We start from the raw sequence: 13,873 nt of genomic DNA on the forward strand, positions 1-13,873 counted from the left end.
CATTCCTCTTCTAGAACATCTCATCCAAAAGTAACCACTCTGACTGCTTGCCACACATGGATACCCACAAAGATAACCATCTCATTTGTAATGAAGTTTTCCCTGCCCTCATTTTCCATCCCTCTTTTGATTATACAGCACTCTATCGTTTCACAGAGAGGTTCATGCTACATAAACCTGGATACATACAAGAGCAGAGCACTAAGTGCAATGACTTGCGGAAAACAGTTATTAAAAAATGGAAATTAGCCAACAACCTTCAGTATGTGCTTCCTGAAGAAATAGGAACAGTAAAACAAATGCAATAACTTCCTGATGGGTGCGGCTTTGCTGTGGTTTGGGAGATAATGGGGCAATGATAACAAGGGATCAAGAAAAATCTTGAGGTAAGATGTATTGAAAAAATCAAAGTCGCAATCTGGTTGAACTGTGGCAGAATAAATAATACAGAGCAGCTAAAAGGAGTAACAAAGTTGTAAAATTTGGCACTACACAACAGCTTACAAGTAAACAAATATTCAGCATGTGGACAAACAGTAAACATTAATGTTTCTCCTACAACAGAGTATATTGAAATATTGGTCAAAGTGTGGTATTTGCTACCCTTACATAGTGGTGTTCAAGCACATGCTGAAGCAACCAATCAAATAATCTGACCAGCAGACGTCAACCCCTGCAGAGGATACTACAACAGTACAAATCACGGAAACCAAGAATCCAGCATAAACCAAAAAAAGAATAAGTCCAATCTATCTGCTGGATACACTTAGCTAACCACAGATTCCTCACATTTCGAATTTCCCAATGTGCCACACTGGATCTGGAAATTGTCCATAACAAATGCTCCTGCACGCCATCAGACTCTGGGGGGGGGGACCTCCATCTGCTTCGGGAAATAATGTTGCAGAGACAAATATAGATGCTACCACAGCACGAGTATGTCAGTCTACCTTCAAACTCTTACCCCTTCAAACACTGATCATCTATGACTGAAATCTAACGTGGGACCTGTTTTAGAACTCTAAACGTTTACTCAACAGAGTCAGGAGGGTTGACTGTGAGGAACCTGCGATTAGATAGAATATATTATGAATACTTCAAACCACAGATTGCTCACCTTTTCAATAGATACTAAAGCAATACTTCCCAAAACGTGGAGGGTCTGAGGACCTGACTTATATAAGGAAATCATGCAAGACTGAGCAGACAAAATGTCTCCCTGCAGACTTGTCAAGACAGTAATGCCTGGTGAAGGTGCGTATGGATGCTCATGTAGCAGCCTGGCATATCTTCAACATGGTCACCTCTTGCCAATGCCACTGTGCCGGCCTTGGCTCTGGTGGAACGAGCCTTTGGGCCCCTTTTATGCAAGGGCATAGCATATTTTAATGCACAGGATGATCCACCTACACAAGGTGCAACTCTGGGCCACCTTTTCCTTCTTAGCACCACCAGAGCCAATAAAAAGCTTACCCAGTGCTCTTTCATGCCTTTGATCTAATGGGCCAGCTCCCCCTTTGCTGCCTTAAGTTTAGTGCTTGGTCTTTAGTTTCATCTTCTGTGTTCCGTCCAGCCTTCCTTACTGTTGTTTTTCTTGCATTGATATTTTTTGTTTTGTAATCTTCTGAGCCTTGTTATTTCTAATTGTGCCTGTTATCTTTGCCTGCTATTCCGTTATAATTTGACTCATTTTGTATCTGTGCCCACCCCACCACTCGCTTTCGCTGGTTTTCCCGCCACCTCCCTCTTTCCTGCAGCTTCCTGCTTCTCATCTCCCAGCACCCTCTTCCCCTCCCAGGACCTACTTCATGGAGGCCACAACGTTACCTGATTGAGCAGGTCCATGGGCCAGCTCCCCTCTCGCTGCCTTAAGCATAGTGTTTTATCCTTGGTTTTGCCCTCTGTGTTCCATCCAGCCTTCCTTACTGTTGTTTTTCTTGCATTGATATTTTTAGTTTTATAATCTTCTAAGCCTTGTTATTTTTATTGTGCCCGTTATGTTTGCCTCCTATCCTGTTATAATTTTTGTCTCATGTCTCTGTGCCCACCTCGCCGCTTGCTTTTTCCGCTTTTCCTGCTGCCTCCTGCTTTCCCGCCACCTCCCACTTCCAACCTCGCAGTGCCCCTTCCCCCGCCAAGGACCTACTTAATATAGGACACAGTGCCGCTGCGCAGCGGTTGCACGCAGCTGGCGCACTAAAGGCAAGCTTGTCTGTGCCTGTCCACGCATGGACCGTGTCCAGCGGCAGGAACCTCGGATCCCCCATCACCCACAGCTGCACCAGCGCAGAGCTCTTACTCTGGGCTCCAGACTCAACAACAACTGCTGCAGCACCTCTCCATGGTCAACGATAGGACCCTTTGCATGCTGCCACTGTCTTTCCTCCTGCAATTTAATACTGACAAGGGTAGGAGTAAAACCTTTTTCAGAGTGGGGGAAAAAAGGGTGTAGCAGAAATGACCCATCGTTCAGTATATTTTCTCATGATCAAACATACAAGTGTACTTGTTCACGCAAAAATAAAATTCACAAATTTCTTCCAGGAGTACAGTTTCTGGGCTTATTTCTGGAAACTTCTCTGAATTCCTGAACGTTACAAATCTCCAAACATGCAAGAACAAATACTGTAGGTGCACTTTTGTGAAATTCTTTAGGAACTGGGCCCCTAATTTGCTTTCATGTTGAACATAATGATGCCCACTATGGTTCTATACTGGCCATCACCATTAAAAAAAAATGTAATACTGGCATGCATCAAACACCGCACACAGAGAAAAGGTATTTAAAGTCGCACAACAGTTTTGCAAAACTTTTCTTTTCAAGTTGGAATTTTTTGTGTACAATTTATTTTGAAAGCACTCCCCAATCTTGCTTTAACTATATTTGCTTGTAATGGGGGGGATTATAGATAGGCTCAAACTGGTCAATTTTGCGAACATGTACACTTTGTACTACTGCTAGTAATGCAAGCCCAGCTCACAGTTCAATGCACTTCTCTAGAGTGCTCACCCTCATAGTAAAGGCTTTGCATTAATGAAACATATACACATTTGAACAATTTATAGATATGGGCACAAACTGTGCATAGTAGAAGACAATCCTCATTCATAGATGCATACCGTGCTACTGTGAAGGGACAGCCAACGAGTTTGGACCTATTTGTAGAGTGAACAAAATAACCATACAAGTAAACTTTTTTTTTTTTTCTTTTTTACTTCAAACATGTGTTGGGTGCCAGGAGACAGATTCCAAACATTTTATATGTGGGATATTAATGCTATTATAGTCAGTAACTTCAGCTCTCTCCTGAACCAGAGGAAGTTTGGCGCTGTTCTGATTGGTACAAGGATGCGGTTTCAAATCCTGTGTATGTAGATGGAGAATGCCTGTTTACATGTTCTTTTTCTTTTAAATGTCTTAATCTTCAATCTGGAGGTGGCCTTGCTATAGGTGTGTTGGGGTCATCTGGAGATAGACAGGTTGTCAGCTAAGTAGGAAGGCTGCTTTTCATGGTGGCCTTGTGGGTGACGTGGCTACCAGAATAATAAAGTCTCTCCACTGCTCCACCTCTTGGTGGTGTTCTTCTGGTCACAACCATCAACACACACCTCTCTCCCTTTTCCTCTTCTGAATCGCTCTATTAATCATGTTGCTGATCTCCATCTTCCTCCATGTCAAGAAACGTTGGTCAGAATGGGCGAATTGGAGGACCTGGTTGGGGTTGCTCCAGTAATGGAGGCAGGAAGACACCTTCCAGAAACTGATTCTGCAATTGCAGGCACAATACTATGTGGTTTCTCTACAGGTGCCCACACCTATACCTAAACAGCAACCCATTCAGGCAAAGGTGTGTGCGCATGTAGAGAAACCACACAGTATTGTTGTGGCTGTATTTGCAGAATCAGTTTCTGGAAGGTGTCTATTATCTATTGCGGAGTGTTTAGAAAAGTTACTGTCACCTTCATCATGGAAGGATCCGGGCGGCATTGCCTAAGTGTGTAGTCCCTCATAGGACTTATAACGTTCACCATGTTCTTCATGATCATTGTAAACAACTCTGTACTCTTAATTTGGAGACTGAACCTTGGTGTAAAATATATGAGACATCAAGTTGCATCATGGGAGGATCCAGATGGTACTACCTAGGTGTGTAGAGTCGCCCACAGCCCCTGTGGCAGTCATCATATTCCTTATGATGTTTGTAAACAATCTCTGGAAAGAATAAACTGCAAAATAGCGACTAAAAGCATAAAGCGCCAACTGGAGGTATCTGCTCATGCTGGATTGGGTAGCAGTCAAAAGTGCGAGCCGACCAAGCTGGGACATGGTTCGGATAGTGTCCCAGATTAGTTCCGCTGAAGTTTTACCTTCTCAAGTTTTGTGGTAAGAGTCCCATTCTCATTGTAGAGGGTCGTTTTTAGCAAGGACAGCGTCACTGGAGGTGGTCAGCAAGGTGTGAGAGCAAGCCCAACGTCGCAGACGTGAGGGCTGGAGCTTTGCATTGCCGGTCCTCCACCACAATCGATGCTTGTTGTGCGAGGAGACAGGCTGGTAGCAGCATGCTCTGAATTTCCTTGCAAGCTGTGTAGTTCTTGTGCTAACAGGCCAGTTTGGGGTCACAAAGAGCCCAAAAGCTTGACTTAAGAGCCCGCTGAGCCACACCAAATCAAATCAAATCAAATCATTAACATTTATAAAGCGCGCTACTCACCCGTGCGGGTCTCAAGGCGCTAGGGGGGAAAGGGGGGGTTATCGCTGCTCGAACAGCCAAGTCTTTAGGAGTCTCCGGAAAGCGGAGTGGTCCTGGGTGGTCCTGAGGCTGGTGGGGAGGGAGTTCCAGGTCTTGGCCGCCAGGAAGGAGAAAGATCTCCCACCCGCCGTGGAGCGGCGGGTGCGAGGGACGGCAGCAAGTGCGAGGCCAGCGGAGCGGAGGGGGCGGGTGGGGACGTAGAAGCTGAGGCGTCTGTTGAGGTATTCCGGTCCCTTGTTGTGGAGGGCTTTGTGTGCGTGGGTGAGAAGACGGAAGGTGATCCTTTTGCTGACTGGGAGCCAATGCAGGTGTCTCAGGTGTGCGGAGATGTGGCTGTTGCGGGGTACGTCGAGGATGAGGCGGGCCGAGGCGTTTTGGATGCGTTGCAGGCGGTTTTGGAGTTTGGCTGTGGTCCCGGCGTAGAGGGTGTTGCCGTAGTCCAGGCGGCTCGTGACGAGGGCGTGGGTCACGGTTTTTCTGGTGTCGGCGGGGATCCAGCGGAAGATCTTACGGAGCATGCGGAGAGTGAGGAAGCAGGCGGAGGACACGGCGTTGACTTGCTTGGTCATGGTGAGAAGAGGGTCCAAGATGAAGCCGAGGTTGCGGGCGTGGTCTGCGGGGGTCGGTGCGGTGCCGAGGGCCGTGGGCCACCAGGAGTCGTCCCAGGCGGACGGGGTGTTGCCGAGGATGAGGACTTCCGTTTTTTCAGAGTTCAGCTTTAGGCGGCTGAGCCTCATCCAATCTGCGACGTCCTTCATACCCTCTTGTAGGTTGGTCTTGGCGCTGGCGGGGTCCTTGGTGAGGGAGAGTACAAGTTGGGTGTCGTCGGCGTAGGAGGTGATGATGATGTCGTGCTTGCGTACGATGTCGGCGAGGGGGCTCATGTAGACATTGAAGAGTGTCGGGCTGAGCGATGAGCCTTGAGGTACGCCGCAGATGATCTTGGTGGGTTCTGAGCGAAACGGAGGGAGGTAAACTCTTTGGGAGCGGTTAGCGAGGAAGGAGGCGATCCAGTCCAGGGCCTGGCCTTGGATCCCGGTGGAGTGTAGGCGGGTGATTAGGGTGCGGTGACAGACGGTGTCAAAGGCAGCCGAGAGGTCGAGGAGAATGAGGGCGACTGTTTCACCGTTGTCCATCAGGGTTCTGATGTCGTCTGTGACTGAGATGAGGGCGGTTTCCGTGCTGTGGTTGGTTCGGAATCCGGTTTGTGAAGGGTCGAGCAGGTTGTTGTCTTCCAGGAAGGTGGTCAGCTGTTTGTTGACGGTCTTTTCTATTACCTTGGCTGGGAAAGGTAGAAGAGAGATGGGGCGGAAGTTTTTCAGGTCGCTTGGGTCAGCCGTAGGTTTCTTTAGTAGGGCGTTGACTTCAGCGTGCTTCCAGCATTCGGGGAAGGTAGCAGAAGAAAAAGAAGAGTTGATGACGGTCTGGAGGTGCGGGGCGATGATGTCGTCGGCTTTGTTAAAGATGAAGTGCGGGCAGGGGTCCGAAGGGGCGCCGGAGTGGATAGAGTTCATGATGGATTTGGTTTCTTCCGTGTTGATGTGGGTCCAGTTGTTGAGGGTGATGTCCGGGGAAGCGGGTTCAGTGGTGTATGGTTGGGTCTGGTGTCCGAAGCTGTCGTGGAGGTCGCTGATCTTGCGATGGAAGAAAGTGGCGAGGGATTCGCACAAATCCTGTGAGGGCGTGACGGCGTTGGCGCTGGCGCTGGGGTTGGAGAACTCTTTGACGATGCTGAAGAGTTCTCTGCTGTTGTGGCTGTTTTTGTCTAGTCTGTCGGTGAAAAAGTTCCTTTTGGCAGTGCGGATCAGGTGGTGGTGTTCGCGTGTAGCGTTCTTGAGGGCGGTCATGTTGTCAGCGGTGTGGTCCTTGCGCCAGGCCTTCTCAAGGGCACGACAAGTTTTCTTTGATTCTTTGAGGGTGTCAGAGAACCAGAGAGGTTTTTTGGTGTTGGTCTGTCGATGCGTGCGTTTGAGGGGAGCAAGGTTGTCAGCGCAGTTGGAGATCCAGTTTGTGAGGTTGAGAGCTGCGTCGTTGGGGTCGGTGGTGAGGGTGGGTTGGTTGGCGGCGAGAGCGGAGAAGAGTTGCTCTTCAGGGATCTTGTTCCACTGTCGATGAGGGATGGGTTGAGTGCGGAGGTGGGAGGTCTCGCGTCGGAATGTGAAGTGGACGCAGCTGTGGTCGGTCCAGTGTAGGGCAGAGGTGTGGCTGAAGAAGACGTGTTTGCTGGCGGAGAAGATAGGGTCGAGCGTGTGTCCGGCGATGTGGGTGGCTGTGTTCACCAGTTGTTTGAGGCCGAGGTTGTCGAGCAGGGTGGTGGTGTTGGGGTCGTTGTTTTGTTCCAGATGGAAGTTGAGGTCGCCTAGGAGGATGTAGTCCGGTGAGGCGAGGGCGTGCGGGGAGATGAAGTCGGCGATGGCGTCGCTGAAAGAGGCGCGAGGTCCGGGAGGACGGTAGACGAGGGATCCTCTGAGGGTGGTCCTTGGGTCGGTGCGAATCTGAAAATGCAGGTGTTCAGCGGCGAGGGGGGGGTCTTCGGTGGAGGTGGTGACGCTGATGGAGTCTTTGAAGATGATGGCGACACCTCCTCCTACTTGGTTGGTGCGGTCTTTTCTGGAGATCTTGTAGCCTTCGGGGATGGCGGTAGCGATGTCTGGAGCAGAGGAGGCGTTCATCCATGTCTCCGTGATGAAGGCGACGTCCGGGGCTGTGGAGTCCAGGAGGTCCCAAAGTTCAACGGCGTGCTTGTGGACGGAACGAGCGTTGATCAGGATGCACTTGAGGTGGTTGATGGCGCGTGGGCTTGTGGTCGTGGTAGTTGCGTGGTGGAAGATGCGTTTGCAGGAGTTGCAGGCGAAGGGTCCATGGGTGCGTTTGGGGTGAGCTAGGAAGCAGGTTTTGGAGCGCCCTGGGTTGAGGGCGTGGAGGGTGGTGGGGTCGTAGCTGATCAGCGGGGCTTGGGGGAGCTGGGGACCAGGGGTCGTGGCGCTGGGCGCGGGCCAGGCGCGGACGGGCGCAGACGGGCTTGCCTCTGGCGCGCCAGCGGCGTGCCCGCTGTGCGCGCCCGCTGCGCAGTCACGCAGCGGCCGCCATAAGAGGTAGGAGGGGGGGGGAGGGGTCAGCTGGGGGCGAATGGGAGCTGGGGGGCGGGGGCGTGCAGGAGGTCGCGGCGGGAAAGCGCGAGGGAGGGGGGGGGACAGGTAGAGTGAGAGGAGCTGGGGGAGGGGGTTTAGGGTGGAGGAGGGTGAGTGTTAGGAGGTTTGGAGATTAGGGAGAGAGATAGGAGTAGGGTTGTGAAGATAGGGGAGGGGGGGTTGTAGAGGTGGGTGAGGGAGAGAGGTAGAGTGAGAGGATAGGGAGATAGGTAGTAGAGGGGGTGGCGGGAGGGGGGGAGAGATAGAGAAATAGATAGAGAAAATAGATAGAGAAGTCGATAGATAGGGAAATAGATAGATAGACAGATAGGTAGGTAGGAGGAGGTGGAGAGTGGGGGAGTTAGATAGTGAGATAGGGAGCTAGAGAGATAGGAAGATAGGAGGAGTGAGGGAGGTAGATAGCGAACGGGTTAGCTAGGGGTGAGAGAGGGGGAGGCGAGTGAGGGAGGGGGATGAGGAAGGAGCAGGAGGGCAGGCTCGGGGGAAGAAGACGGAGGAGGTAGAAGAGCCGAAGACAGGAGAACAGAAGACAGAAGAACAGAAGACAGAAGACCGGAAGAGCAGAAGACAGAAGAACAGAAGAACAGAAGAACAGAAGAACAGAAGAACAGAAGAACAGAAGAACAGAAGAGCAGAAGAACGGAAGAGCAGAAGACAGAACAAGAAGAAGAAGAACAAGTGTCCAGGACTTGAGGGGCACCACTTGGGAGTCAGGAACTCGCTGAAGAAGGATCTAGAAACTGTTGGGGAGCCTCTGATGTCCCTTAGATCAGATGGCCAGAAGACTAGCCTTTTCTATCACGATGTGGTCCTGGCTTTAAAATGGAGTTGCAGGTCCAGTTCTTCCCCCAGGCAAGCGGGCTGCAGGTCAGCACAGCAGGGCAGCAATTAATTGTAAACCAGAAGTCCATTAGAGTGTCTGTCCTTGTAGCAACATAGCAGTTGTTCTTCCTAGCAGAGTATCCACAGGTCCAGATGTGTGCTAAAGTGGTTGTGTCTGAGATCCCTCTATTATACCCTGGTGCTGGAATGTACAAGAAGCTTCTAAACAGTGTCTTTAACGTGCATGGAATTCCCTACCTCCCCTGCCCTGGCTGCAAGCTGGCTGAAGTGGCAATGCAAGGTAGTTAAGCCCTTTGTGTGGAGACAGGACACAACCGATTCAGGTGTGAGGCTGGGCCCAGCCATTCCCTCCCATTCTGCCAGTGATGGCCCATCGAGTCACATCTAAGCTCCAATTGTGTGTGGCTATCTAAGAGAAATACACAAAGTCAGACTGCCAACTACGCAAACTTCACATAGCTTACAAATGAAATATCCTGCTGTCCAACGAATAACATGAAACACAAGACAAAGGCGTGTGGCAAATACTTTCAAGAACTACTATCTTCATATCCTCCTGGTACTGATAAGATTTCTAAAATACTGTTTCAGCTTCTCTGAAATGAAAAGGTTTTTGTTTTCCTTCGAAAATTCTGTATAGATGACGATTACCCTACGTGGGCTGACCAAAAAAAAAAAACCTCATTCTACAGAAGCAGGAACCTGTGATTCAAACTCAGTTGGTGAAGTGTGAAGAGAGACTTCTGACAACACTGCTTACTATTGAAAGTTTTTCCCCGATGATATCTTCCATCGATTTGATCACTTTGATAGTAGAGGCGTCTTCGTGTGGTTCTCAGATTTGTAATGGACTGGTCGGAAAGCATTCGCCATGGACATCCTTCAGCCTGATGCCCTGTGCTTTCGAAAACTGAAACAACTCCCACATCCAGCACCTTCCCTTGGCTTGGCTTGGCCACTCACTGCAGGTGCCCTGCCCAGAACCTTCCCTGCCTGTGCCATGTGAGGGTGCTCCATGTCTGCTCAAGATTATGCCCACTGATCGGGTTGCATGTGTCAGGACCACAAAGAACCCAGCCTCTACCCTAGCATACTTCTAATTCCTAAATATACACAGTGTACAGTGTGGGTAAAAAGAAATGGGCAGAAGTGCCAGGGAACTACATAACGGATTTAATCAATTTAAATCAAGGTTAGAAAGGCAACTGAGTGGCTTCTGGTATTGCATCTCTCCTACATGCCAATACAGTATGGTGAATTAACATTACTCCATGTGCTGGTTGTCTGGTTAGCATCATGCACCCCTCATGCATGATGATGACTCAATAAATGGTGAGGTGATCACACTTTAGAACACAGATACTTCCATGCTCTTGTAGCTCATCAGAGCTGAGCTTATTAGCCAATAACAAGGCTGGGACACAGGTGGTCTGAAAGGTCTCAATCTGTGCAAGTTTCTCCTTGGATGCTACAAAACTGAAGGATAAAAAAGATGAAAGGAAAAACCCTGCACCATGGTCAGTGTTCTGCTGCATTGTTGTTTTTATACCTGGTGACAATTTGCCCATCTGGTATCCACTGGCCTCCACTCCCCTGACGGAGTGCCAATGTCGCCCCAGGGAGCGTTACGTATCTGGAGGCAGGTTGCATTACATAGGTAAAGCGTTGCAACCCTTATGTGTTGCTTCGTACAGAGGCACTAGAAACAGGGGTACGTTTGACCTAGTGTCATAACATCAGTTGGGAAGAGTGTTTGCAGGAGGACGACTGATATCCCATGGAAAAATGGGTTGTGCAGTCTTCAGATAACTAATGTGTCTATACCATTACTGTGAGTGAAGTGGTAACAGATGACCTAGCTATCTGTAGCCTGCACGTGCTAAACATAGCTCTCTTCCTGGGGTACTCCATTCTTTCAAAGACCCCCAAATAGCACAGGGTGTAATGTCCTCGGTGCAAGGGTGTTTAAACGATGATGTTGCCGTGATTGGGAGAAGGGGACCCCTTAAGTACATTGTAGTTGGCCTTCTACATTCCCTGGTGCGCCCCTTCTGATATACCGAGACAATAATTCAAGGGAGACGTAACATTACATCATTGTAATGGCAAATATGTCCTGTGAGGAGCTGAAGGGGTGCTGGTAACGTCACTAATCTTCGGGTAACAAATCATGACACGAGTAGAATTATTGGCATGAATTCCAGGGCATTTTATCCCTCCTCCTCCTTCAAATCAATGTCTCAGAATAATTTGAAAATCCATTGTTTTTCATTCTCTAACAGTCCTACTTTTGTAATATAATCTTTTAATATTCTTGCTCAAGGCAGTTTCAGCGTATCGCTTTTCTGAAAAACATTTTACTAATTTAGTTGCAGCTTTTGGACATCTGATCCTGCTTTTGTGTTCATGCATCGTGGTTCTCACCTTCCTGGGACTCGTGCCTTTGTATCTCAGTCTGCATGGTAATTTGACATATAAACCACATGCTGTCTATCGCTGTGTATTCTTTCTTCCCAGTGCATAATTAGTCCCAAGTCTGTGGTTCTATTATGAGTTGTGTGTTTGCACACACTTCCAGGTCCACGAGGGAAATGTCCTGTCACAAGTAAAAGCTTCCAGAGGACTCTGTGGATTATATTACTGTTGCTTCAATTTCTAGGTCTGATATGGCTACACGGTCTCCAATGCTGCTGACCCTTTGAATGCAAAAGTGTGTTGTTCATGCCGGCATCAATTGCTTTTAAAATTCACCAGTTTTGAAACATTTTTTTTTCATTAACAGCTGAAAATGTAACACAAGTTAATCTGTCTTGCACGCTTTTTTCGTTTGTTTCTGGGAGAGGTTGTTTGCTATATTATGCGAGGTTGTCCTCTTTGCGCATGTTAGAGTTAGTGTTTTAAATTCACAGCTTGTGTTGTGTCTGTAGATAGGTCTGAGCAGTTCCTCCTAATCCCAATTGGCGTACTGACGGGGTGTGTATCACGGTACGGGGGTTATGGCTCTCGAAACTCAACAGGGACTTTGGTTGGTCTGTTGACAACAATATGAAGTCTCCACTTTATAGCTGTTATAATTAGGTCTAGGAATGTAAAATCTATTCCTGGTAATGAAGTAAATGGGGGTCCTTCCCATTCAACTTCTGTAGAAAATCTAATAGCTGTGTCTATTACTTTCCCAGATAATAAAAATGCTGTGGAAATAGCGACACAGTAGGATATTGTAGGTCTCAGTTACATTCTATGTATCTTTTGTATCCGCCCCAAATAGGACATTTCCTGAACTAAGGATTAGAAGAAGTATTCCATAAATTGTGACAGAGGTTCCAAAACGGAGCCAAATTACCTCCTTTTTGGGTGTAATTTTGTTTTTATGAATTTTAGATGGACTGCAAAAGTAAAGAATGATAATTCTCAAAACCTAAGATGCTACTTTTCCTTTTTGATATCACGCCTGCCGTCACAGTCTTCCCCCAGTGTGATTTCTTTTTTGGATTTGTCAGAAGGTTCTCTCGTAAGTTTTTGTTTTGTTTTTTAAAACGTTTTTTCATCCAATTAGAATTTTGAGCACTCCTGCTAATATATTTTTTCGAATTACCGTCCCTCCCCCGCATCTACCTATTTTACCGCTACATTCGCTTCTTTCATAAAACCACTGAGGGCTATGCATTCTTGACTTGGAAGGTTGTTGAAACTTATTTTTTCGTCTACCTCTTTTGACAACCGTTAGCACCAAAAATGAATTCAGGAGAAGCTGGAACAGCCTAATCTGCACAATTATCTTTAATAACTATCATCTGTCATTCTAAGGTTCGCAAATTGAAAGTTCGAGATGGATGAAATAAATTATGCTGGTTTAGAAGTACAAGTCCATTCATTTGTATTTCAAGAAGTTGCAAAGTTTGCGGGTCGCCAGCAGATTAAATTTACTACTAAAAGATTTTTTGGCCCCAAAACAGAGTGGGTGGGTTATACATGCTGTGGGACAGCGACACAGGCTGGACACAAGTATCGACTACAACTAGAGGGTACTTAGCCACAGTGGGTGGGGTGGAACCAGATTACTACCCAAATAGCTAAATGTTCGGCCAAAAGGGGAAGTTGTGACCGGCTCAGAGGGGAGGTTGATCGATATAGAACCCTGATGTTATGAACTTTTAAACATTTAGTGGGGAGGAAAATAAGACACACATGGACCATGTTACTGCATACTTAATGCGCTAACATAAATGTGCACTATATACTGTTGTGCTGGCGCATGGAGACTGTACCAGTGGTTAATTCTTCTGGGTGTTTTCCTCTGCAAACTGAAAATAAAATATTTTAAAAAGATTTTAAGGGCAAAGCCATTAGCTAAAAGTAGGTTTGAACATGTTTTTTCTTTAAGTGTTTTTCACTGTTTTTGTGACTTAATAAAATGTGTTCAACTCAAAAAGTTCACCAAGTTCACCAAGTTAAAAAAAACACAAATAACCTCCAAATTTAAAGTTCAAATATAAACCATTACAAGACACATTTTAGTTTACTGCCATCACGCTGCGTGGCTGCAAATTACGACCCCATATCAATTACATAAAGAAATTATTCCCACTAGGAGTTTATCAGACACAATGTACACATAAAATCTAAAAAAAAATGAAAAACACAAACTATTCACTGACCCAAATGGAACAATTTGCACCCTGAGCTTTCAAAGTAGGATAGATTGTAGGGTAAATTTGTACCATGATGCTGGCAGTATGCACAGGCTAACCTTCTCTGACTAAAAGGATTGCCTACTTTTTTTCTAGTCAACCTCAGTCAATCAGCCAAGCGACTGGTGGGGTTGAAATAATGTTTGCCGAATACCAGGGACACTCACATGCAATTCGTAGACAGATGTACCCAGAGAGGAAGGTTGTTTGCCAGACCCATTACTGACTTATGGAGATGGCAAAGAGACAAGCCAGAGTTTGCAACATTTGTATGGACTGATCTATGAGACGTAACAACTCAAGCCTAAATCACAAAAGTAATTGGACCCTTTGTATTTTTCCTGCACGTCCATCAGAATTAAGAGCTAAGGGCAGCACTTCCTGAAAACATGATGGTACAACCTTAAAGGCGCAGTCATGTTGTACAGACATATGC

At 47.3% G+C, this 13,873-nt stretch overlaps 1 protein-coding gene across 4 annotated transcripts in view; it reads right to left on the bottom strand.

Annotated features, from left to right (window-relative positions):
• NEXMIF (neurite extension and migration factor) overlaps positions 1-13,873 on the bottom strand; it is an 801,617-nt gene that overhangs the window by 723,274 nt on the left and 64,470 nt on the right. The window lies entirely within an intron of this gene.

This window comes from Pleurodeles waltl, chromosome 2_1 (assembly GCF_031143425.1).
Source record: "Pleurodeles waltl isolate 20211129_DDA chromosome 2_1, aPleWal1.hap1.20221129, whole genome shotgun sequence".
NCBI lineage: Eukaryota > Metazoa > Chordata > Amphibia > Caudata > Salamandridae > Pleurodeles > Pleurodeles waltl.